At 39.0% G+C, this 25,198-nt stretch overlaps 1 long non-coding RNA gene across 1 annotated transcript in view; it reads left to right on the plus strand.

Annotated features, from left to right (window-relative positions):
• The first annotated feature begins 3,703 nt into the window (after nt 1–3,703).
• The window catches only part of LOC123381715, an 86,668-nt gene continuing 65,173 nt past the window's right edge, over nt 3,704–25,198 (plus strand). The window contains exon 1 of the long non-coding RNA XR_006589055.1: nt 3,704–4,033. This is a non-coding gene — a long non-coding RNA (uncharacterized LOC123381715). The remainder of the gene's footprint in view (nt 4,034–25,198) is intronic.

Raw genomic sequence — 25,198 nt, forward strand, 5'->3', positions numbered from 1 at the left:
CCACCTTCTATGGTACCCGGACCATTGTCTCCTGAGAAATGAGGCTGCATAATATCTCTTCCCAGTTAAGAATTCACTCTCTTAATTTCTTGAATGCTAATTAAAACAAAGCGAAACATTTTGTAAAAATGTACTAAAGGCTTTGAGACAGAGGAAACAAAATATCTCCGTGTCACTCCTCAGCCCACTGCAATTTGGCCTCTGTCTGCTTTCCCTCAGTTTTAAAGAATATACCAAAGTTAAGAGAAAAGTGTAATGAATTCCTATGTACCTATTACCTAGACTCAACATTTACTAATCTGTCGTGTTTTTTAAAAATATAATTTATTGTCGAATTGGCTTCTATACAACATCCAGTGCTCATCCCAACAAATGCCCTCCTCAATGCCCATCACCCACTTTCCCCTCTCCCCCACTCCCATAAACCCTCAGTTTGTTCTCTGCATTTAAGAATCTCTTATGGTTTGCCTCCCTCCCTCTCTGTAACTTACTCATCTTTCGTCAACCACATTTCATTTATCTTATTCCCTTTCTAGATCATTAAAAAGCAAGTCCTAGACATCATGTCATTTTACTCAAAAATGCTTCATTATACATTACTAATAAATAATGGCATTTAAATATATCTTTTACATGCCACTATCACATCATCACACAAAATGTCCCCATGTCATCTGATGCACAGTCCTTATTCCCCACTAGACTTGAATGATCTGCTTAAAGTCATTGCTTCGACGAGGACCAGACAAGTTCACATGGGTAGGAGATAACGTCTCATCTTTTCCCTTCACCTGTTCCTGCTTCTCCTCCTTTTTTCTCTCTCCTTCATCCCTTACACTTTTGGAACACAACTTTTACCATGTATTTAAAAATCTGCAAACAGGAAAAAGTGAGGGGAGTATCCACAGCAAAGAGCTAGATGTTTTACATCATGAGTTTTCTGGGTTACCTATAATTACTGAGTATAACTTAAGGTTCCCTGCCACCTCCTTCATTTTCAGAAGTTGTTTTGGGACCCACAGAGGAGGCAGTCTTTGTATTCATAAGAATACTTATATCACACATTCAAAAAGTGACTGAAGCAGACGTTGCACAATTAGGAGAGTAATGACAAGATGAAGTATACATTTGCATGGAGACACAAATGTACCTCTTGAAAAATAAGAGAAGTCATAGTAAAGAAGATTAAATGTGCCTCTGAAAGGAAATTCAGATATATATTTGGAATGAAAAGAAGTCACAGTATTCCCATGGTTTATAAATTTTAGAATAGGAGATACGAAGCTCTTTTGTTTTGCTGATCTTATTATTCTTCCCTCTGTGTAAGGTCTAATCCACACACTTAGAGCTATATATTTGCTAGGCTGTAATTATACTGTAGGAGACACTTGAGGGAGGTTATGATAATTTGACTGTTCTCCCCACATTGATTTTGACCACCCCCTTCCACCGTGGCTGCACTGTAGCCAGGGTGACTTTTTAAGGCAAATAATCTAATCATCCCCCATTAGTGGTTTCCCATTGCACTCAGAATAAAACCAACATTTTGTAGCTTGGCTTACAAGGCCTTGGATGGTTCACCCCCTGCCTGACTCTCAAGTTTTATTTTGGACCACTTGTCTTTCTTTTGATTTGGGCACAATGTCCTTCTTACAGTTTCTACAGAATGTCATGCTTCCTCCTGCTATCAGGCTTTGCCCAGGCCGTGTTTTCTGATTGGAATATTCTCCTCATCCCCTACCTTCCATCTAAGTTGGGTGACTTCCTTAAAAATTTTATTTATGTATATATATATTTAAATATTTACTTTTGAGAGAGAGAGCATGAGCAGGGCAGGGGCAGAGAAAGAGAGAGGGAGAGAATCTCAAGCAGGATTGGCACAGTCAGCGCACAGCCCAACATGGGGCTCGAATTCGCGAACAGTGAGATCATTCCCTGAGCTGAAATCAAGAGTCGGATGCTTAACCCAAGTGAGCCAATAAGGTACTCCATGGGTGACTTCTTTGTTAGAGAACCATATTCTTCTCTCACAGAGCACTTAGCTAAGTCTGTGATTATTAATTCATTAATGTGATTATTTGGTTACATTTGTATTTTCTAGTCAGGTTGTGCATCATATAACATATATGAATGGTGGCCCTTCCCTGCTAGACCACAAATGTCCAGAAAGTCATGGCAATGTCCATATTTGTGCACCACTTTTATCTCCAATATTCATTCATTGAAAAAATGAATAGCTATCAGACATGGATCTTATTCAGGCTCATTTCTCTAGCTTAAAGGATTAAAGTTCCAGGAGCACCTGGGTGGCTCAGTTGTTTAAGTGTCTGACTTCGGCTCAGGTCTTGATATCACGGTTTATGAGTTCAAGCCCCATGTGGGGCTATGTGCTAACAGCTCAGAGCCTGGAGCCTGCTTTGGATTCTGTGTCTCCCTCTCTCTCTCTGCCCCTCCCCTGCTTGTGCTCTGTCTCTCTCTAAAATAAACATTTAAAAAAATGTCCTAAAGTTTGTTATGTATGTATGTATGTATGTATGTATGTATGTATGTCATTCTTGTTATCTGCTGGTAGTTATATTCTATAAACTTGCTTTGAACAGAATACTGCATCATTGCCCCTAGGGCAGATTCAGGGTTAGGTTCCTATGAGCCTCTGGTCACATTTTTTGTCAACTGATCAATATATAACCTTGTTTTATATGTGTTTCTATTTAGGGACACTATTTAATATCATTGCTGGTTTATTAATATTGAACTCATAGCTAGCAGCATTATAACTAATGCCTGAATGAAGCTTGCTTAATACATGCTTTTCTGTATCAGGCACATCACAGCCTTCTTGCAGTTAGGAACACTAGACAGCACTTTAGCCCTATGTCTGGGATCCATGTAAATCACCAACAAAAATGTGAAAAATGTGAAAAGCACAGAAATGTGAAAAAGATGGCACTAAGTAAACCATGATCGCCTGTTTAACCTCAATTGACAACATAAATGTTGGGCAACTCAAGATTTTCCTCCCTTTTTGAAGGTCAGTGAATGACTGCAAGAGTTCCCTTAGTATTAATTTTGGTGTTACAAGTACATTTTGGCAAATAGACAAATTTGCATATATGGAATCTAAGAATAATGACGAAATTATGTATGTGTGTATAACAAAATATATACTATATATCTTACATTATTTAGATATATAAATAATTAGATAAATAATGTATCAATATACAATAACACAATTGTTACTATCTTATACATAGTGTTGGACTACTTGGAAATGTATGCATGTCAATAAACATTCTTCTATAAAATATATTCCAAATGGTGTTTTCCGGGCCAATGTTAAATGTGCACTGGGTTATAAGGATTCTTTGGGAAGTTAGTTTGGAAAATGCTGATGTTAAGAAATTCTTGGGGCTCCTGGATGGCTCAGTTGGTTGAAAATCCGACTTCAGTTCAGTGCATGATCTCACGGTACGTGAGTTCGAGTCCCGCATCGGGCTCTGTGCTGACAGCTCAGAGCCTGGAGCCTGCTGGGGATTCTGTGTCTCCCTCTCTCTCTGCCCCTTCCCTGCTCGTGCTCTGTCTCTGTCTCTCTCTGTCTCAAAAATAAATAAACAAAAAAAGAAACATTAAAAAATAAAAAAAAAGAAATTCTCTGTGGCATTTGAAAAAAAAAAAAAAACACAACCAGTGACTCAGACTCTTCTAGTGATGCTTTTGATGGGAACAGGGTCACTTGTGCCAAAACAGAGGCTAGAATCAATCTCCCTTTTGCAGCTGTGTATTTTGTCTGTTGTTTGGTGCTTTGCTTTGCCAAGCTCTTACAGCTGTACTCTACAGTGGTCCCCCTTATCCATGGTTTCGCCTTCCAAGGTTTTCCGCTCGGTTCGGCCCTCCTCCCTGGTCTGGAAGCAGATGCTCCTCCTTCTGACGTAGCGTCAAGTGACGTCACAATTACGGCGTCACTCACGGCATTTCAGCGCTTCGTCTCGTCACTCAGGCTTTTTATCATCTCCACGTCATCGCAAGAAGGGTGAGTGAAGTACAATAAGGTATTTTGAGAGAGTGAGAGAGAGAAAGAGAGAGAGACCACATTCACGTAACTTTTATTGGTTTAAGTGTATATTTTAAGCGTATAGTGTAACAGGATATTGGTTTTTTTAAAATGTTTATTTTGTGTGTGTGTGAGAGAGAGGGAGGAGAGAGGGAGAGAGAGAGAGAGAGAGAGAGAGAGAGAGAGAGAGAGAGAGAGAGAGAGAGAATCCCAAGCAGGCTCGGTGCTCTCAGTGCAGAGCCCGATGTGGGGCTCCAGTTCAGGAAACGTGAGATGGTGAGTGACGTGAGCGGAAATGGAGAGTCTGACATTTAACCGACTGAGCCACCCAGGAGACCCAACAGTATGTTGTTATGGGTGTTATATTTTATCGTTAGTTATTGTTAGTCTCTGGCTATGCCTAATTTGTAAATTTAACTCTATCATAGGTATGTTTGTATAGGAAAAAACACAATATATATAGGATTTGGTACTATTGGGGGTTTCAGGAACCCAGTGGGGGTCTCAGAACATATCTGCCACGGAAAAGAAAGAATACTGTACCCCCCTTGGGTGGGGCATAACTTCAATCTTTTTTTTTTTTAATTTTTTTTCTTTTTTAACGTTTTTATTTATTTTTGAGACAGAGAGAGACAGAGCATGCATGGGGGAGGGGCAGAGAGAGAAGGAGACACAGAATCGGAAGCAGGCTCCAGGCTCTGAGCCATCAGCCCAGAGCCCGATGTGGGGCTCGAACCCATAGACCATGAGATCGTGACCTGAGCTGAAGTTGGACGCTTAACCGACTGAGCCACCCAGGCGCCCCATAACTTCAATCTTTTTGATAAACATTGACGAATATGATTGAGCAAAATCGGGGTTGCCTGTTTTTCTCATATTTTGCACAGATTTTATATGCAGCTTTCACCTGAAAATGTTTAATGTAAAATTCCAATAAGTACCTTGGTTCAGTCAGTGCCTCAGCATCAGTTCAGTAAGTTTTGCATCCTTACAAGCCTTGTTTTGGGTTTTCTTGTATTTAATAGGCGCTTCATTTGACAAGAAGCCATGGGCTGTCCTCAATTCAAATGATTTCAAAATCTCTTCTTAGATGGCTCTTTTGGAAATGTCAATAATTTCTAAACTGTCAATGCTATAGTATAAACAATGCTGCATATACTGTTAATAATGAAGGTAATTTCTGGTCCTAGTAAAACAGACCTCAGGGAAGTTTGTTGTGGTGATACGTTTTTTGCCTGCAATCGCGGGCGACTCAAGTACAGGCTGTGTGTTTGCAGCCTGGCATCTCATTTCCTGAGACCTGTGTGTTATGGATTACATCTGGCATGTTAAAGCATTATCTGATCATGGGTGCAATATCATTTCAACTACATACCACTTCTGACAGTGAATATGTATAATCTTTGCCTTTTAGAATCTATATACCCTCCCTGCTCCCTTATTTTTTCTTTAACCTTTGAATTGGAAAAAAACTCAGTTATTCTAGTTGAGAGTATCCTCGTGGTATGGTTTTTATGTTCTTTGTTTAATATTCTATAATGAATCCAAGAAACAAAACCTAACAGATAATGTGAGTTGGTAATTGTGCTGTCCTGATTTTGTTTTCTCTTCTATATTTATGTACTAAATCCAGATACTAAGAAAAATACATTGCAGATGCAAAAAAATTGACAATGAAAAAACTCCCTGTAAGAACCCACAGGATATGACCAAAACTGCCCAGACAAATCCATGGCCTTATTACTTCCCTTATTAAATGACAATGAAAGTAAATAAACCTAAACAGAATTAAAAGGTGAGCAACAAACTCTTGTAATGTCAGTCTGAAATACTACAAATATCCCAGAGGAAAAATGGAAGAAAGAAGGGCTGTCAAGAAGGCGACCTACGTGCAAAAACTTTTAGGGTCCCTAGAAAGGAAACACTATCTAAAATATTTTGGATGGTATTGTTGGAGAAGGTCATCATGACTGCTGGCTGACCCTGGAGCTGGATGTGGGCTATCTTAGGCTCCTCACTCCTTCCCTCCCCTTTCCCTGGCATGTACATTCTGCCCGTACTTCCCACAGCAGGAGCCCTTTTCAAGGCTGCAGGCTTGAGAGAGTAAGGTGCTGTTGGGAACATCAAGTGTTATACGGGACAGAACCCAATTAAAACCTCTATGTAAATTTAAGAATCTGGTGGGCAGGTGTGGAGCTCTCTCTGTCTTGCAGCTAGCCAAGACAAGCCTCCTAATACGTTCCCTTGCTTTTTAAACATGCCATCTGCCAAGCTGCAGTGGCCTGTCTCTCCTGTCTCTCCTTACCCTCCGTGTGAAAACCAACAGGGGGGCGCCTGGGTGGCGCAGTCGGTTAAGCGTCCGACTTCAGCCAGGTCACCATCTCGCGGTCCGTGAGTTCGAGCCCCGCGTCAGGCTCTGGGCTGATGGCTCAGAGCCTGGAGCCTGCTTCCGATTCTGTGTCTCCCTCTCTCTCTGCCCCTCCCCTGTTCATGCTCTGTCTTTCGTTGTCCCAAAAATAAATAAAAAACGTTGAAAAAAAAAAAAAAAAGAAAAGAAAACCAACAGGTATTTGCTTTGGAACTGCTTGACTGCCATTACTGTGTGATGTGCCCAGTTTTCCTTTTTTCCTTCTGCTCTGGTAAAAGGTATGAAATGGCCATTTATGCAGGGACAGTTTCAGATGTCAATAGATCTAATAAATGTTCATCCTTACTAAATAATAAATATAATCCAAAATGAATCTAATACTGATCAGCCACTTTGTCCTAACAAATTGGCAAAAGTAAAAAAGGATAATATCCACGTGGCCAAGGGTGTAGGAAAATGAGTACTTTTTTTTTTTTTTTTTACTGTTTATGGAAGTGTAAGCAGATTCAGCTTTTCTGAAGGACAGTTGGACCCTATGTGTCATGAATCTCTTGATCCATTAATTTCATGTCCAGGATTTTACTCTAAGGAAATTAGGGATGTGTGTAAAAGTAGATAAGGATTTCTTGCAACATTTGTAAGAGGGGAAAAAAGGCTACCATGCAGTCATTAAACATATTCATTGCTATCATTATCAAACATTTACTAGATTCAAGACATTGTACTAAGTAAATGTAATATCTCACCTATTAGGTCATAGTTTTAAAAATTGTAGTATAAGAGGTTAAATAACTTATCAAAGGTCACATGGTTAAGAATTAATAAAGCTTAAATGAAACCCCAATCTTATAACTATATTGTAATAAATGTCCTCTGTCACTGAACAAGGATACTTAATGACATAAGGAAATGTTTATAATATATTGCTGTATGGAAAAAATACCAAGCTATATTCAATTTCTCTAATAGTTATAGGACTTATCAGATTTTCTGATACTTTTGCTAAGTTATATTTTTCTAGGAATTAGCCCACTTAATTTATTATGTCAAATTTTTTGGCATAAAGTTGTTAATATTTCCTTATGTTTTAATGTCTGTAGACACTGTGGTTGATGTCCTTTTTCTTCTTCTTCTTCTTCTTCTTCTTCTTCTTCTTCTTCTTCTTCTTCTTCTTCCTCTTCCTTTTCCTCTTCCTCTTCCTCCTCTTCTTCCTCTTCTTTTAGCCTTTCTCAATTTTCCTATATGCACATAAGGCCATAAATGTCCTTCTAAGTGTGACATTAATTCTTCATCTGGAAAAAATGAATATGCAATTAAAAAAATTGTCATTCATCTCAAATAGTTCTCATTTTCATTATCTTCTTTAACCCATGAACTATTTAGAACAACATTGGTTAATGTCCAAACATATGGGGATTTTTTAGTTATCTTTTTGGTATTAATTATTAGTTTTAATTCCACTGTGGTTAGTCAGGACATGACATGTGTTACTTAAATCTTCTAAAATTGGTTGGAACTTGATTTTTGACCCAGATCTGAGATTATTTGGTAAATATCCTGTGGTATTTGAGAAGAATGTGTAGTTGACACTAGTTGGTGCTCTGTTGTCTGTCTGTCCACTAAGTCCTTTGTTAATCTTGCTCTGTATCCTTACTGATGATATATTTGCTTTTTCTCTCAGTTACTGAGAAGAATGTGTTAAAGTCTCTAACCATGATGTGGATTTTTCTATTCTTCTATTTCTGCCAGTTTTTGGCTTTACGTAGTATTTTTAGATTCATCATACAAATTTAGGCATTGTATTTTCCCTTTAGATCTATGCTTTTGCCATCATAAAACATCCAAAAAAATTGATGATAAAATTTGTAATATGAAGAGTAATGTTTCTTGCCTTTAAATCTGCTGTATCTTACAGTAGTGAAGATATACCAGCCTTCTTTTAGTGAGTGTTTGCATGGCGTATATGATTTTCCATCCTTTTGTTCCCAACCTCACCTATTGATGGTGTATCTTTTCTATGTAATTGAGTTGCTTGTTTGTGATGATAGTTTGACAGTTTTTCTAAAATTATGTATTTGATCTATTCACATTCAGTGTATTAATTATATATTTGGTATAAAGCTATCTTAATACTTATTTGTCCTACTAGTCTATGTTCTTTTATCTTACCATCTTTCTGTTAATAAAATATTTATTCAAGTATTGTATGTAGTACTACCTTTACTAGTTCTGGGAAATGCAAAGAGGGCAGAGTAGCCCCCTCATGTCTTATGTGCTACTAATGTCAAGGTTATTAATGATATCTTTTAAACTCCAGATGATATTGTTCCTGTTATTTTCTAGTCAATATTTACTTAGATGTACTGACATACTTTACCCTTTCCACTGTTCTGCATTCTGTTCTGTATCTTAGTGCTTCTTTCTGGGATGATTTTTCTTTCTCTTGAAGCACTCCCTTTTGTATTTCCATGAGTGCATTTGTGCCAGTCACACATCCTCTCAGTTTTTGTATTAAATGTATTTGTCCTAAACTTTGAAGGATATTTTTGGTGGATAAATAATTCTGTGTAGGCAGGTGTTTTGTTGTTTTGTTTTTAGCACTTTGAGGATATCATTACATTGTCTTCTTGCTTTTTTTTCCCTTTCTTGTTGAACAATCAGCTGATGGTTTTAGTGTTGTTGTTTTAATTTTTTTTTTTTGAGAGAGAGAGAGAGAGAGCACAAGCAGGGGAGAGAGAGAGGGAGAGAGAGAATCCCAAGCAGTCTCCACACTGTCAGCACAGAGTTAGATGAGGTGCTTGAACTCACAAACCATGAGATCATGACCTGAGCTGAAATCAAGAGTTCAACACCACCCAGGTGCCTCAGTTGTTCTTCTAAAGGTGATACATCTCTTTTCCTCCAATGGATTTGAAGCTTTTTCTCTTTCTCTTTGTTTTTCAGTAGTCTGACGATGGTGTGCTCAGGTGTGGTTTTTTTTTGTATTTACTCTTCTTGGAGTTTGTAGCACTTATTGGTGTTTTGACATTTTTTGGGGGAAAAGTTTTGCCATTATTTCTTCAAATATCCCTTCTGCTTTATTTTCTCTTATGCTCGGACACTTTCTCCTTATCCCTTATGTCTTTTAGGATCATTTCTCAATTCTTTCATTTTGATTTTCCATGCTTCAGGGTATATATTCCCCTCTGATGACCTCTTCACTAATTGTTTTTTCAGTTGCATGTAATTTCCTGTTGTCAATTTACCATGTTTTATTTTCTAATTTTAGACTCTGTTTGATTTATTTTCTGGTTTCCAGTTCTCTGAAATTCTCCATCTTTATCCATCAGTTATTGATTGAACATAATAATAGTTTATCTGGTCTTTGATACTTCAATATTTGTATCACTTGTGAGTTTATTTCCATTGTGTTTTTTTGTTGATTTGCAGATAAATCTTACCCTCTTACATGCTTTCTTCCTTTTTAAAAAATGTTTATTCATTTTTGAGAGAGAGAGAGAGAAACAGGGGAGTGGCAGAGAGAGAGGGAGACAGAGAATCTTAAGCAGTCTCCGGGCTCTGAGCTGTCAGCACAGAGCCCAACCAACGTGGAGTTTGAACCCATGAACTGTGAGATCATGACCCGAGCCAAAACCAAGAGTTTGGATGCTTAACTGACTGACCCACCCAGGTGCCCCGTGCTTGCTTGCCTGCCTTCCTTCCTTCCTTCCTTCCTTCCTTCCTTCCTTCCTTCCTTCCTTTCTTTCCTGTTTATTGAAGGCCAGGCATTGTTTATGAAAAATTTTAGATAAAGAAATTGTGGTTTATATACACAATGGAGTACTACGTGGCAATGAGAAAGAATGAAATATGGCCCTTTGTAGCAATGTGGATGGAACTGGAGAGTGTTATGCTAAGTGAAATAAGCCATACAGAGAAAGACAGATACCATATGGTTTCACTCTTATGTGGATCCTGAGAAACTTAACAGAAACCCATGGGGGAGGGGAAGGAAAAAAAAAAAGAGGTTAGAGTAGGAGAGAGCCAAAGCATAAGAGACTCTTAAAAACTGAGAACAAACTGAGGGTTGATGGGGGGTGGGAGGGAGGGGAGGGAGGGTGATGGGTATTGAGGGGGGCACCTTTTGGGATGAGCACTGGGTGTTGTATGGAAACCAATTTGACAATAAATTTCATATATTGGGGAAAAAAAAGAAAAATTTTAGAGATAATTTTGGGCTCTAGGTTATGTTTTTTGTCCTGGGAAGATTTCCTCCGGCTCTTGTATACAGTTCATTTGAACAGAATCAATCTCATCCCATCAGAAACTGAGACCAGATTCAAATCTGAGCTTCAGTTCTTGTGAGGGCTGTTCTGTTCCTAATTCCTCTTAAGCCCTTTCAGAATCTCACTTAAAGTACAGGGTATTTATTTACTAAGTCCCTCCTTGTTCTGATGCCGTGTACTCAAGTTTTTATTTTATTGTGCTCACTTTCTTAGCCTCTCATTTGTTGTTTTCATTTTCAGAACTGGCAGTTTGCCTCAAGGGGAAAAGTGCCCTAAGTTCTGGATTACCCCTCTTGGTTTCCCTCTTCTCTTAAATCTTGTCTCACCTCTTCTCACTGTCTTGGTAGTTCTTTGAGGCCAACGTATATTTCAAATATATATTTTATTTTTTTTAAAGTTTATTTATTTATTTTGAGAGGGAGAGAGAGAAAGCGAGGGAGATAAAGAGAAGGTGAGCATTAGTGGGGGAGAAGTAGAGAGAGAGGGAGAGAGAAAGAAGCCCAAGCAGGCTCCTCAATGTCAGCATAGAGCCTGACACGGGGCTCAAACTCATGAACTGTGAGATTACGACCTGAGCTGAAAACAAGAGTCAGATGGACGCTCAGCCGACTGAGCCATTCAGGTGCCCCTCAAGTATATATTTTAAAACACTGTCCATCTTTTAGCTGTTCTCAACAGGATGGGTGTTCTGACACTATGCATCATTCTTTCCTTGAAGTGGAACTCTTGTTTCTTTCTTCTATTCATATAAATATGCACAGACACAAAAGACTCAAAGAATTTAGAAGTTTTATTGGATTATGGATGCTTTTTGTTTTCTTTTTTATTTCCTTGTGATGTATATGTTTTCTGAAAAAAGCATGGATTGCTTAGATTTACTAAAATTAACATATGTAGATAGGATATTAAAATTAACATATAATAAGATTCTAGTAGCAGCATTTATTTGTAACTGTTTACAAATATTATTATAAAAATAAAAGGTAAATAAACCAAATCACCCATAATCCCCTTACCTAAACTTACCTCTTTTATTTTCTAGTCTGTGCCTTTATTTTATATGCAGATATAACAGTGCATGAGTGTTCATAGTGAATTTTAGTAAGGTACTTTGGGAAAAAAATAGCCTTCATATATTTTTTCTAATATTGTGTTTCTAATTTTCACCCAACATCTTATTCTTTGCCTAGAACTAAAAAGATTGGCACGTTTATAGATATATTTTCTATCCAACAGGCATCTAGTTAAAATGTTGAATAAAAATGGTTAAAAATATTAACATCACTAGAGGATGTATATGGTATCTCTCTACAATTTTTTTTTCAAGTCAGAAGAGGCATAGGAAAATTTTGTTTTAGAATATTATATTTGACTTTGCCAGCCTTTAAAAGCTTTCTTTTAGCCTGGATAAATTATTTCCGCTGTTTGTTTGAAGTCCATTTATCAAACTCTGGATATATATCCTTTCCCAGAACAGTGCCTGTGTCTCATTAATGGTGATGGTATTGATCTTTAATAATACTAGACTCTGATGACTTGAAATCTTTTGGTGATGTCTCGATTATCATTTACAAACTTTTGGCACAGATAAATTATTGGTGAGATTCACATTATTATCATTATGTTTATAGGCATCTTAATGAAATTGATGGCAGTATAAAAGGAAGCTAAAATTTAAGTGGAGATTGCCCTTAAAAATGAAAGAATCTAATATTTTTGGTAGTTAGGTAACAAGTAGGTGAATATAGGAAATAAAAATGGGTTTGAAATAAAAAGTTTCAAACATTAGTGAACTGGATTTTCCCTGAAAATCATGCTAATAATTGGTGGTACATTAAAACATCAGTCATATTATGAAAAAAACATAGGGATTAATCTTGGCCAGATATCTACTCTCTTGAAATGTAGTGACTGTAAATTATGTAGTGAATCTTACTTTTCTGAATGGCTTCAGTAAGCAACTCATAATAGAATGCCAGCTCTGGAAACTTACTTAGAGGTCATAGATGAGACCCAAGAGGTTTTTCTGGGCATCTGGTTGGTGGATAATTTTGTGAAACTCCTAGAACAGTAGTTGGCCTTGAACAAAGTTTCCATAAATGTTCATTTCTTTTTTCTTTTTGTAGAACACAGAAACCTAGTCTCCCCATTCTTGGGATAAACACATCATGATTTGTTTGTTGTATTAATCACCTGTTCTGTGATGAAAAGCACCCCCCAAATCTCAGTGGCAAATAACATGCATGTCCTCCGTGCACAGGTTGAAGCTTGCCCCTGTTGCTGTTGGTTGCCTGCAGCTGCAGCTGTGGCCAAGGCTAGGTTCCATATGGCTCTTTTCCATGAGTCTTCCTTTTGGAATCCAGGCTAATGGAGCATTCCATCAAGGATATGCTATTCTTTAGGTAGAGATTAAAAAGCAAGAGCAGACCTCTTAAACAAGCTCCTGCATGGAGTAAGCACACTGTCATTTCTGCTGATGTTCACTGGCCAGTAAAGTCCATGGCCAAGTCTGACTATGGGCAGTGAGATTTGCTCCGTCTTACAGGAATCAGGGCAAACAACAAAGATGTGTAATTCTCTCACAGGGTAGGGAGCAAATAGTTGCCAACAATTACATGAGCTGCCACACAATTGAGAAATATTTTAATGTGGCGCCCTAATTTGACCTGCTATTCTTTCTCAATTCCAGTTCTGCAGAAATGTAAGATCTTGGCTCTTGCTACATTTTTCTATGGCAAAACTGAATTCTAATTTTTTCACATTAGACTAGTCATTTTGGTTACTTGGGAAGAATGTTTCCAAAGCTGCAACAGAATTTGAGGACCATCTGCAGAAATCAATTCTCCTTTGAATCGAATTGTTTCTACTAAACTCGAGGATGTTAATGTTCTTATAAAAAATGCCTGATGGAAGAGGGGCATTATATGAAGGAGACTGTTGTCTTTTGTCTTCTAAAAGAAGACTTTCAAGGCTTCAACTTAATCCTCAGAGAAGGTTTAAACTTTAGATGGTTAAGTATTACTGGTCATACTCATATGAAGATGAAAAGCCATGAGAACAAAGGGTATGTGTCCACATAGTCTTTAAAAAATGTTTCAAGGTCAATTTAGCAATCAGTAGGGTATTACACATCCCTCAAGGGCATTCTTCAAAATTTGTTTTCAAGGAGAGGAGAGCTCTGGGTAAAGTGGGGGTAAGTTGGGGGAAAGGAATAGGGGGGAAATGGGAATTAGTTATCTAGGGTCTATTATATTTCTTTTATACTTTAAAAATACATTTAAACATCACAGCAAACCTTAAATGGATGGATGCGTGAAGACATGAGTTACAGTGATAGAAAGGGAGAAGGGTCATCTTTCTCATGCCTGAGAATTGGATGATCTCTTCAGATTCTTCATATTAAAATTTGTCTATTTCACATGTATCCATCTGTATCTATTAAGTGATAAGCACATTCACATTTTTAGGGGCTGAGAGAGGAAAGAATAGAACTTCAAGTGATATAAAGGGACTGTAGGGAAGGGGCTCTTAGAGGCATAGAGCGCAGATGGAGGCAGAGGAATGAATGATGAGACAGAACCAGGGCCAGAGATCTGTGTGGTCCCCTAGAACACTCGCCTTTTCTTTCCTTATCCTTCACAAGAGCCATATTGGTGGAAAGAGAATTTGCTGTCATTTTGAATGTAAATGGGAAATCTGCATCTGTTCAGTGTGCTATTAAAAGAAGAATCATACCAAATTACAGGGTATGAAGTGGTAAGTCATTTGAGTGAATTACCTACTAAATGTCAGCCATGACCTAATAATATGTTTTCCTTTATATGGAAAAGCTGTGCCACTCACTGCTATCACTAGGACCGTTTCTCCTCTGTCTTGCTTTGTCCCCCTTGCCACCAGCTGGAGTGAGGGGTCAGGTGGCTGTCACGAAACACAGTGATCCTGAATAGCCTTCATAAGAACTGACCCTTGGCCATGGCTTCATTTACACCTTGTCTGGTGTTCTGAGATTAATCAGTCTCAGGCAATAATACAATAGTATTATAATTACATAATGCTTATTCTCATAATACACAAGACCATGAGTTATTATTAAAGAATGTGTACAGTTTTTTTTCCTCTTAGTTTTTCTAGATTGAATTTTTTATAGATGGCAAACAGTGATGTAAACGGCTAAAATGAGGATCTGTAACAATCTATTCGGATGGAAGAATTTTACTATATCCCATTTAGTCTGAGTTTTTAAAAAATACCTTTTATTGGGGCACCTGGGTGGCTCAGTCGGTTAATTGTCCAACTTCAGCTCAGGTCATGATCCCACAGTTTGTGAGTTTGAGCCCTGTGTCGGGCTCTGTGCTGACAGCTCGGAGCCTGGAGCCTGCTTCAGATTCTGTGTCTCTCTCCCTCTCTGACCCTCTCCTCTCTCTCTCTCTCTCTCTCTCTCTCTCTCTCTCAAAAATAAACATAAAAAATACCTTTCTTTAGGAGAGGTTGCATCTGCTAGTGAGTGGGCACAAGCATTCTCGATGTTTGTTGGCACTGATCATCTGTCTACCTAACGACTTGAAAGTACCACTCGGGAGCTCACTCCTCAAACCCTTTACCCTTAGCTTTTCATGCTTTCAACTCGACAAATCCTCTTCTGAGCTTGTCTTCTGTTTAAAGTCCAGAAAATATAAATTGTACAGAGCTGTGTCTTCCAGACCCATGCAATGGCATTTTCAGATACCATAGCACATTGTGAAAATCCTGATTTCTTCATCCTAATAAAGAGTATTTACTAAATGGTGGGCTTTCTTCAACATATCAGTGAACTTTGGCATAACCATGCTGGCTTCTGTGCTTTTATGCCTGTCTGTACCCTAGAGTCCCCTACTTTATTTTCTCCCTCAAATGCCTGCAGCTGGACTTCCCAAATCTCAGGACTGTTGCAGCAGGAGCTGTTCCAATGCTGCCAAGGGGAGCAGCAGCCTCAGCCTCCATATTTCATCCAAGTTAGAATTAAACTTTGCTTCAGACCAGACCTTGGATACGTCATTCCCTGAGGTGTTTGCAGTAGGTTATTTACCCTCAGCCCATATTTTGTGTCCACGTGAATGAGAACCCCCTGGATCTCAGTGTAGTCCTTCTCCTGTTGGCCTCACATGGTTACCTTTGCTTCATACCTGAGCCAGAGTGCTTTGAAACTTATGTGTGACTATAGTATAGCCTAGGGGGTAAGAGTTTGGATTCTGGAGTCAGGATGACGTGATTTTAAATTCTTGTTCTACAATTTACTAGTGGCATGACCACGGGAAAGTTATCTACCTTTCTGCAAGCTTCAACTTTTCTCCTCCATAAAATGGATAGGGGCGCCTGGGCAGCTTAGTCGGTTGAGTGTCTGGCTCTTGATTTCTGCTCAGATTGTGATCTCATGGTCATGGGATTGAGCCTTGAGTTGGGCTCTGTGCTGACAACACAGAGTCTGATTGGGATTCTCTCCCTCTCTCTCCCTCTGTCCGTCATCCTCCACTTATGTGTGCGTGTGTGCATGCACACACACTCTCTCTCAAAAAAAAATGAGGATAAGAATAGTAACTCCCTTAGAGAAATGTTGAAGGTTTCAGTGAAGTAATACATGTCAGATCCAATGGTTCAATAAGTGTTAGCTATTATTATTATTATTATTATTATTATTATTATTATGACTGAGATGTTGACTATTTGACTCAACCAGTAGAGGTGGATATAACTCTAAAGCTCCTTATGGGTAAAGACTGGCATATTAATTAATGTTCATTAAATGAGTAAATGATGGGAATGCCCTTGTTATATAGTTTTCAAGATAGAGATTGAAAATAGGACCAGAGTCGTTTGTTCTCTAGAAATATTTTTAATTGCTTTCTGTATGTAAGATCTCATTAGTGATACAATAAGGTAAAGTTTTCTCCCTCTAGGGAAGTCATATTCTTCATCACATTCTTCTATATGACAGCATAGCCATAGACAAAATAAACACAGAAGGAATAAGGCAGATCTAGTAGGATTATGATTTTCTAAATCATAAAGTGATTACAAACTGAATATGTTTTCTTAAAAATGAAAATAGCATCATTGTTTGTCAGATTATTGAAACAAATTCAGAAAAGATTGTAACTTGAGTATCTGTAGATAACTACTACCTAAAAAAAATACGGTCATCTAGAAACTTGCCATTCAGTGTCTTAACAGTATTGGCCTCACCTGGGAGCTTGTTAGAAAGGCATACCCTTCAACCCTATCCAAGAGCTAGAAGCAGAATATGCCTTTTATCAAGATCCTTAGCTGATTTTATGTAAATGAAAGTCTGGGAAGCATTAATCTGGTGGACTGTATAATATATACCAAATTGAATCAATTCTCTACATACTGCATTTCTCTTTTGGCAATTTAGAGATTAGATAACCTGAAAACTTTCCTGCCGCAGAATGTCTGGGAAACTAGGTGAAATCTAACAGATATCTCTTTGAAGGATAACAGAGTGCAAGAGAAAGAGAAATAGTTCAGGAGGAAAACAAAAACTAAAGACAGGAACAAGTGGATGCTGAAGTGTGAGTTACCCTGAGTGGGTTTGCTGGTAGTCAGGGAGCTTAGGTTTGAGTGGCTCTGGGGATGGGGATGAGAGCTTGTGCTGAAGATGTGGGACCCATAGAATGGAGCCCCAGTCTAAGGCCGTGGTTCTCAAAGGCCGAATGGCCAGGAAAGGGCAAACTAGAAAAAAATCAACCCACATACAGAGGGAGATGAAGTTGTAATTTGTGTGTCTCAGTCTGAGCTCTGGGCAGGAAAAAGGTATTCTCTGAGAATGTGTAATCACAGTGCTTCTTTTACTCACATTGGGCATTTGAATTCATATCAAAGTAATCCTCAAGCCAAGAAGTTAATATGAAAGTCCTAATTTGGAAAGAGCCCCAGGGTGTCTGAAAGAAGCAAACGCACATCCTCAACTCAGCCCCAAAGGATGCCCATAGCTCTACTAAACATGAGCTCTTAAAGTACAGAGCACATAAAAAAAAGTGATCCCCCTTGAGTTAGACTCACTAGACACAAGTAACAGAATTAGAATTTCAAGAATTTTGAATGATACAGTTATTGGGTGCAAAATAAGTATGTTAAGATGCTTTAAAAAAAAAAGAATCGTAGGTGGGGGGGCGTGCTCCTAGGTAGCTCAGCCGATTAAACATCCACTCCTGGTTTCAGCTCAGGTCATGGTCTTGCAGTGGGTGAGGTTGAGCTCCATGTTGGGCTCTGCGTGGCATTGAGAAGAAGCCTGCTTGGGATTCTCTCTCTCTCTTCCTCTCTCTCTGTCCCTCCCCCACTTGCACTGTCTCTGTCTCTCTCAAAATAAATAAATAAAAACTTAAATAAAAAACACCAGAAACAAAATCTTATATACTCTAGTAATTTCTTGTAACCTCCTTTTGTTCTTCTTAACATCCCTTGAGAATAATTTTATTGTCCTAAGACAGCACATATCCAGGACATGGATCAACTCTCACGTCAGCAGTAAACAATCAAGAGAAAGAAAAAAGCACCATTATATGCTGACCTTTTCTGCATGGTGGCTCCACCCACTAGCTTATGTTGTATGATCTGTGCCCTGGAATATGATTTATAATTAGGATTTTCCCTCCTTGGAGAAGAGAATGGGGTGAGGGTGGGGTTCAGAGCAGGGGTGTAAAATGGGCAGGGGAGGTTAGAAAGGAGCCCAAAAAAGTGTGTCTTTTCATAGAAGACTATAATATCAGAGGATATATTTAAGGGAAAAAATGATTCCATTGAATTCCTTAATTGTAATGAATTTACTCCTGCTGTTTATGTTGTAATTATGTTAATTAAAAAACCATTCAGGGGTGCCTGGGTGGCTCAGTCGGTTAAGCATCTGACTTCAGCTCAGGTCATGATCTCATGGTCCTTGAGTTCAAGCCCCATGTTGGGCTCTGTGCTGTCAGTTCGGAGCCTGGAGCTTGCTTCGGATTCTTGTCTCCCTCTCTCTCTCTGCCTCTATCCCACTCATGCTCTGTCTCTCTCTATTAAAAAATGAATAAATGTTAAAAAAAAAACATTCAAAGTGCATGTCAGCAGTGAAGACCCTGACCTATTTAGGTGATGATTAAAAATGAAATGATCTACAAGCCACTGTTTTCCAAAGTCCCTCAGGATTGCTCAGTTTGAGAACCAATAATGATTGCTTGCCATCTTGAGGCAACACAAGAAAGTTCCACATGTGAACATTAATACTGCATTTGCTGCTATGTGTTCTTTACCCACAGAGGGTTTCTGCTCCTCTTCCCCCATGTGGCTGACCTTGGTAATTGATCCCTCAGAAGAGAAAAGGCACCATTCCATTGACGTGGACATTTCTCCTCTGAATGGAGGTCTAGGAAAGCTTCCTCATCCCATAGGAACTCAGCAGTATCCTAGTTTCTTCCCACTGAGCTCTTTCTGTCCCTCCAGGGACTCTTTTGGACAAGATCTAAGAAGACCCATGCTAGCTCTCTTGCGCATGGTCTCCACCTGGTCTACAGCAAATACTCACATATCTTTTGTTCCACAAGCTCCAGGAATGCAGGCTGCCCCAAGAAGCTGCATCTTATTTGCTTTTCTGTTAAAGCCTCTAGCTAACTGGTTTCTTGCCTTTTAGATTTTTCAGGTGGGAGTCAGTCTGTAGGGGCCTCATCTTTAGGGGCCATATATCAAAGTCTCTAAGCGGTCTTCTTAATTTGATTTGCAGGTCATCTTCTATTATTTGCAGGGATGGGGAAACAGCCCCTTAGTTCACTACCTTGGGAGGGAGGTTGGGTCTCTTGGTACACTGTTAACTTTCTCCAACATCCTAATCTCTGACTTCTGACCCTTTTATATCCTGATATAGCTGAGGGAGTAGGAGACATGTAACTGGTTTTCTTTTTTAATTACATTTTTGATTTTGACATAGTTATAAATTCACATGCAGTTGTAAGAAATAATTCAGACAGATCTTGTGTACCCTTTACTCAGTTTCCCTCAGTGGTAACATCTTGCAAAACTAAAGTTCAGTATCACAGCCAGGACACTGGTTTCAGTCTAGTCAAGATACAGAATGGTTCCATCTTCACAACGTCCTTTGGCTAGAGAATGCAGACTTTTGGGGGGCTTTTTCATCACCTCCATTGGTGTTTCTTGGTTGTTGGCTTCTTCAGATCTACTCTGGGATTTATGAGGCAAGAAATATAAGCCAGGAAACTCACCAGCGTGTTATTCTCTGGCTAGTCTGTCTCATCTCCCTGCCTTTCAGAGTCTTTTATTTGTTTAATGTATAATGTCCAGGGTTTTTAGTTGTACTTAGTGGGAGAGACAGGGGAAAATATGTCAGCTCCATCTTCCAAGAAGTAGAATTCTATGTAACTGTTTTTTAATCACCTCTTTTGCAGGTTCTCAGCAAAGCATTGCTCTTCCTTGGAGTATGGCTTGTATGTCTTGGTGCCTCAGCCAAAATTTCCTACTAGCATTTAGTTATGTACATGTGATGAAGAAAGGGTTACAAAATGCATTGTTAGCAATCATGATTATGAAAAGTACCTGTGTTTTCATTGCTTTAGTAACAACACATACACATGTTCCTAGATTTTTCTTTCTTCTGGCTTCAGGGATATTATTCTAGAAAGATAGGTCTTAGGAAAATGATGAAAGAAGTGACCAAATTCCATTGGTGAAAAAAAAGAATGTTGTTATTTTGTATTCTCTTCCCCTGTTACAACTTGAGGACTATTTATGACTTCTTATAACATGGTAGCTGCAGTATATAGTATAGATAGTGGTGGACTGGGGTCAGTTTGTACTGGCTTGTAAAAGGCAATTGTTTTCAGGAATTCTACAAGGCAATAAACATAGTCATTATTAATAATTAAATTAGGGGTGCCTGGGTGGCTCAGTTGGTTAAGCATCCAACTCTTTGTATAGGCTCAGCTCATGATCTCTCAATCATGGGGTCGAGCTCCGCATCAGTTTCCATGCTGAGCATAGAGCCTGCTTGGGATTCTCTTCTCTCTCTCTCTCTCTGTCTCAAAATAAATAAATAAACGTTAAAAAATAAAATTATGTAAAATTTCAGTAAATTACATGAAAAACAAAGGTAACAAATATTCAAAATTTGCCACTTCCTAGTTTTTTTAAATCTACATTCTTGAGATTATGTCCGTATTATTTTACTATGTTCTTGTGTATGCGGGATAAATACTGTGTGTTGGCATCCTCCTGTGCATCTCCTTCCAATTCTGTGTTCAGTGGTGTCACCTTAGTAGCCTGACCTCATCCACAGTGAGGGTATTTACAGAGATTGGAAATGTTACAAGTTGGGACTTTCTTCTTTTTTTTTTTTTTAATTTTTAAACAACATTTATTTTTGAGAGAGAGAGAGAGACAGAGTGCGAGTGGGGTGGGGCAGAGAGAGAGGGGGAGACACAGAATCCGAAGCAGGTTCCAGGCTCTGTCAGCACAGAGCCCAATGTGGGCTCAAACCCACAAACCGCAAGATCATGACCTGAGCCAAAGTCGGAAGCTTAACCACTGAACACCCAGGCTGGGGCTTTCCTCCTAATCAGCCTATTGTTAAACACTTTCCAGGACGCCAGTGAGTTTAGGTTATTTCCCCAGATTCTCTCTATTCCTGCGAATAATTTTTCTCATTCTCCAAAAACTTGCCGTATCTTAGGAGCTTTTGAATTTCCAGACTTAAATTACTTGCATTTAATATAATGTAATAGCAAGATAAGAGCAAGTATTTCTTCAATCTTCACAATCCACAGTGGGAAACAGATAGATGTTTCCTATTATTCTGCCTTTTGAAGAAGCCTTGACGATGGAGCTGATGTTATGTTCAGATTAGCTATGTGAGCAGAAGGGGTGGGGGAAGGGGAAGACAAATGAATTGTTTTTTCAATACAGCTGCTCTGGCTATTGTCTTTAATTACACTCCTGCTGGACTGATAAGAAAACTGGCTTCTGACAGCTGTGAGGAACTACCATGCCGCAAAGCCCTATCTCTTTTTGGGTGTAAGCAGTCTCGTGCACTGAGCAACATAGACATGAATTATTTTTGGCGACTGTAATTGGCTATGTTTCTACTATGTTTAGGGCCTTCATTTTCTTAAAGCTACATGACTCCCATTTGGAAGTTTACCTATTGCATTTAGTGAGGCAGGAGATGTTACTGGTTACAACATAGATGCATTTATTTCAGCTTTTCAACATACTCCTTATATTATTCAGCATTTAAAAATGTGCTGATACCTGCTTGAAAACATGACTGATAACTATACTGGTGCCTTTTCCTTTTCGGTTTGGCCAGAATATCCCCAGGCTCTTCTAAATATCCTCATGCTATGAACCCAAAGCAAAGACACATGATATAGAGAGCATGTGTCTTAATTTTTTTTGTGTGTGGGAAAAATAGGTAACAGAACTACACACTTCTGTCTTTTATCCCAGTCATCTTCACTTCTTTTGTGGCAAATGACCAAATGCCAACGCAAAAAAGAATTATAGAAAGACAGACACATTACCATATGTCCCAAGTGCCAAGGGAGTATCATTTGGAGAAAAGGTCCACCTGACACTCTTGTTGTGCGCTGCAGGGTGGAAATGCTGTAGAAATCAAAGTCCTTGGAGGTTTTGTTTATTAATGAGTTTTCAATTTAGAATCTACCAAAATGTGATTAAAAAGTCCTGCTCCCTGCTAGAGTATTTTAGAATAACCTATATAAAATTGGGCATGAAATAATTAAACATTTAATGTGGAGTTGTCAAACGGTATTTCATAAGGAATGTCGTTCCCTCCAGGTTTCTGTCTGATGAGGAAGTCATTTTAACTTTCTACTTCAAGCAGATACATACTCCACGTCAAAGGAACTTTGAGATATACTAATCCTGCTGCCAGTGCTCAGCTATGCAGCAGGGAACACTGGGGCCAAGAGAGCCAGCTGTAGAGCACTCAAGTTGGAGAGCCGGGAGCTCTAGCACCAAGCAGACATTATAACATTACCCAGAATCTGTGGGAGGGAAGCAAATCCAGATGGGTAGGGATTAGGAAATGATTAAATCACTTCTTTGAATAAGTACTTAAGCAGAGATTCAAGACTTTATAACAAGAGTCCTGAAACAAACATAAGACCTCCAGGCATCCCAGCAGAGGACTAAGTGGGATGGGAGGCACATATGCTGAGCTAATCAGAAAAAGACCCAGAGAGAACCATCTTAGAAAGTCTGACTAGTCTCTCTGACCCTGCTGGTTAATTGAGGCTAGGGCTATGGTTAAGTGTGTGGGCTCAGGAGTTGGGTCACCAGGTTGATAGTCTGAATCTGCCATGAAATAACTATGTGACCTTGTGTTTCTCAAACTCAGTCATGTTATCTGTGAAATAAGAATAATTATAGCACACCTCATGGAGAGCTCTTAGCAAAGTTTCTGGATCCAAGTAAATTCTCTACAAACGTTAGCTGTACAAATACTAATGCAATTATATTATTATTAGTTCCTTAGTGAAATGAGACATATCAGAATCCCCTCGGCATTTTTTATGGCTTTTAGTGTGTTAGTGTACTTAGTGAACTGTGTTTTGTTCCCATTATAAAATAAGGGTTTAGGAATCCCCCATCAATCCTTTTATATTCTTCATAGAGTTTTTTTAAATACATATTTTTTTGATGTTTATTTACTTTTGAGAGAGACACACACACACAATCTGAAGCAGGCTCCAGGCTCTGAGCAGTCAGCACAGAGCCCGATGTGGGGTTCGAACTCTTGAACCATGAGATCATGACCTGAGCCAAAGTCAGTGGCTCCACCGACTGAGCCACCCAGATACCCCTCTTCATAGTGTTTCAAAGCAGAGAATCCTTAGGGTGTTATTCTACATTGACATTAGTTCGGGTGGACCCCACCTGACTATTGGACCGACGAGAGTGAACACTAGTCATATAAGCAGCCCTCTTACAGAATGTGGGCTTAACTGAGTCTATATTTATCTGAATTTGCTACCAGTTAATTTACTTTGTACCTTGTATATGCCTCTCATGTGTGGTGGGGCAACATCTGAGGATACAGTGATGCTACTGTCCTCCTTTACTCATTCAAGCCAGGTATGGGACAAGGTCAAGAGTTAGGAAGCAGGAAGAAAGTCTTTGAAAGCCAGGTTGACTTTTATTCTAAGAGCAACAAGGTATCATTGATGGGTTTTAAATAGGGGGATGATGTGGTTTAATTTACATTTAAAAAATGTACTTCTGGCTGCTGTGTGGGGACTAGATTGTTGGAGGTGGTTGCAGTATTCCACATGAAGGAGGGCAGTGGCTTGGGTTGCAAGGCAAACAGTCTAGAGAGGGGAGATGTCAATGCATTTGGGTGTGTTTTGAAGGTAGAGCTGACAGGATTTGCTTATAGGTTGGATGTGTGGAGTGAGGGAAGAGGAATAGGTGCAAGGTAAGCTCTTAGGTTTTTGGCATGAGCAACTGGGTGAATGAAGGTGCATTTTACTGAGATGAGGAAGTTTGGGAAAGGAGCAGAGTGTGTTTTGATGGGGATGGGGGGAAGCTGAGGGGAGAGGTGTATTCCGAAATAGCTGAATAGCTGTATGGAGTTTGGGATATCTATTAGATGCACAAGAAAGAACATGCCTTCCACCTGTGGGACTGGCATGGCAACTGGCACATTCTAGGTTGGGTCAGTAACCATATTTGGATGAAGGGATGAATGAATGAAGTAGAGGGTAGCCTACTCTGTCACTACATCTGCACTCTTGTCAGATGCTGCCTCATCATCACGTGTGGGAGCACAGAAAGACTAATTCAAAAAGTAACACATTCAGACAAAATTAGGCTTAGATAAGTCTGCATTTGTAAAGGACTACTATTTGTTTTTGTTCCCCACAAGTATTAATTTGAATATACAAATCTGAAATCCTGGGGTGAGGTGAGATTTGCTGAGAAGGAGTTGGAAATTGTGGAATATAGATGTTTTTTTAAAACCACAGGATTGCCTTGAGGTCTCTTAAGAAGAACATTATCAATAGAGAAAGGAATGGGGTCTGTATTAGTGCCCAGTTGAGGCTATAACAAATTACTACAAAAGTAGTAGCTTAAAGCAACAACACAGATTTATTATTCTATTAAAAATTTTTTTTTAAAAAATATTTTTTCTTTTTTTTTTTGAAAGAGAGTACATGTTTGCAAGTGGGGAAGGGGTAGAGGGAGACAGAGAGAGTCTCAGGCAGGCTCCATGCCCAGTGCAGAACCTGACACAGGGCTCGATATCACAAGTGTGAGACCATGACCTGAGCTGAAATCAAGAGTTGGATGCTTAATTGACTGAGCCACTCACGCACCCCACAAATTTATTATTTTACAGTTCTAGAGGTCAGAAGTCCAACATGGGTCTCACTGGGCTGAAATCAAGGTGTTGGCAGGACTGAATTCTCTTTGGAGACTCCAGGGCAGGATCTGTTTTTTCACCTTCTCTAC

Source organism: Felis catus, chromosome D4 (genome assembly GCF_018350175.1).
Source record: "Felis catus isolate Fca126 chromosome D4, F.catus_Fca126_mat1.0, whole genome shotgun sequence".
In the NCBI taxonomy this organism is placed as follows: Eukaryota; Metazoa; Chordata; class Mammalia; order Carnivora; family Felidae; genus Felis; species Felis catus.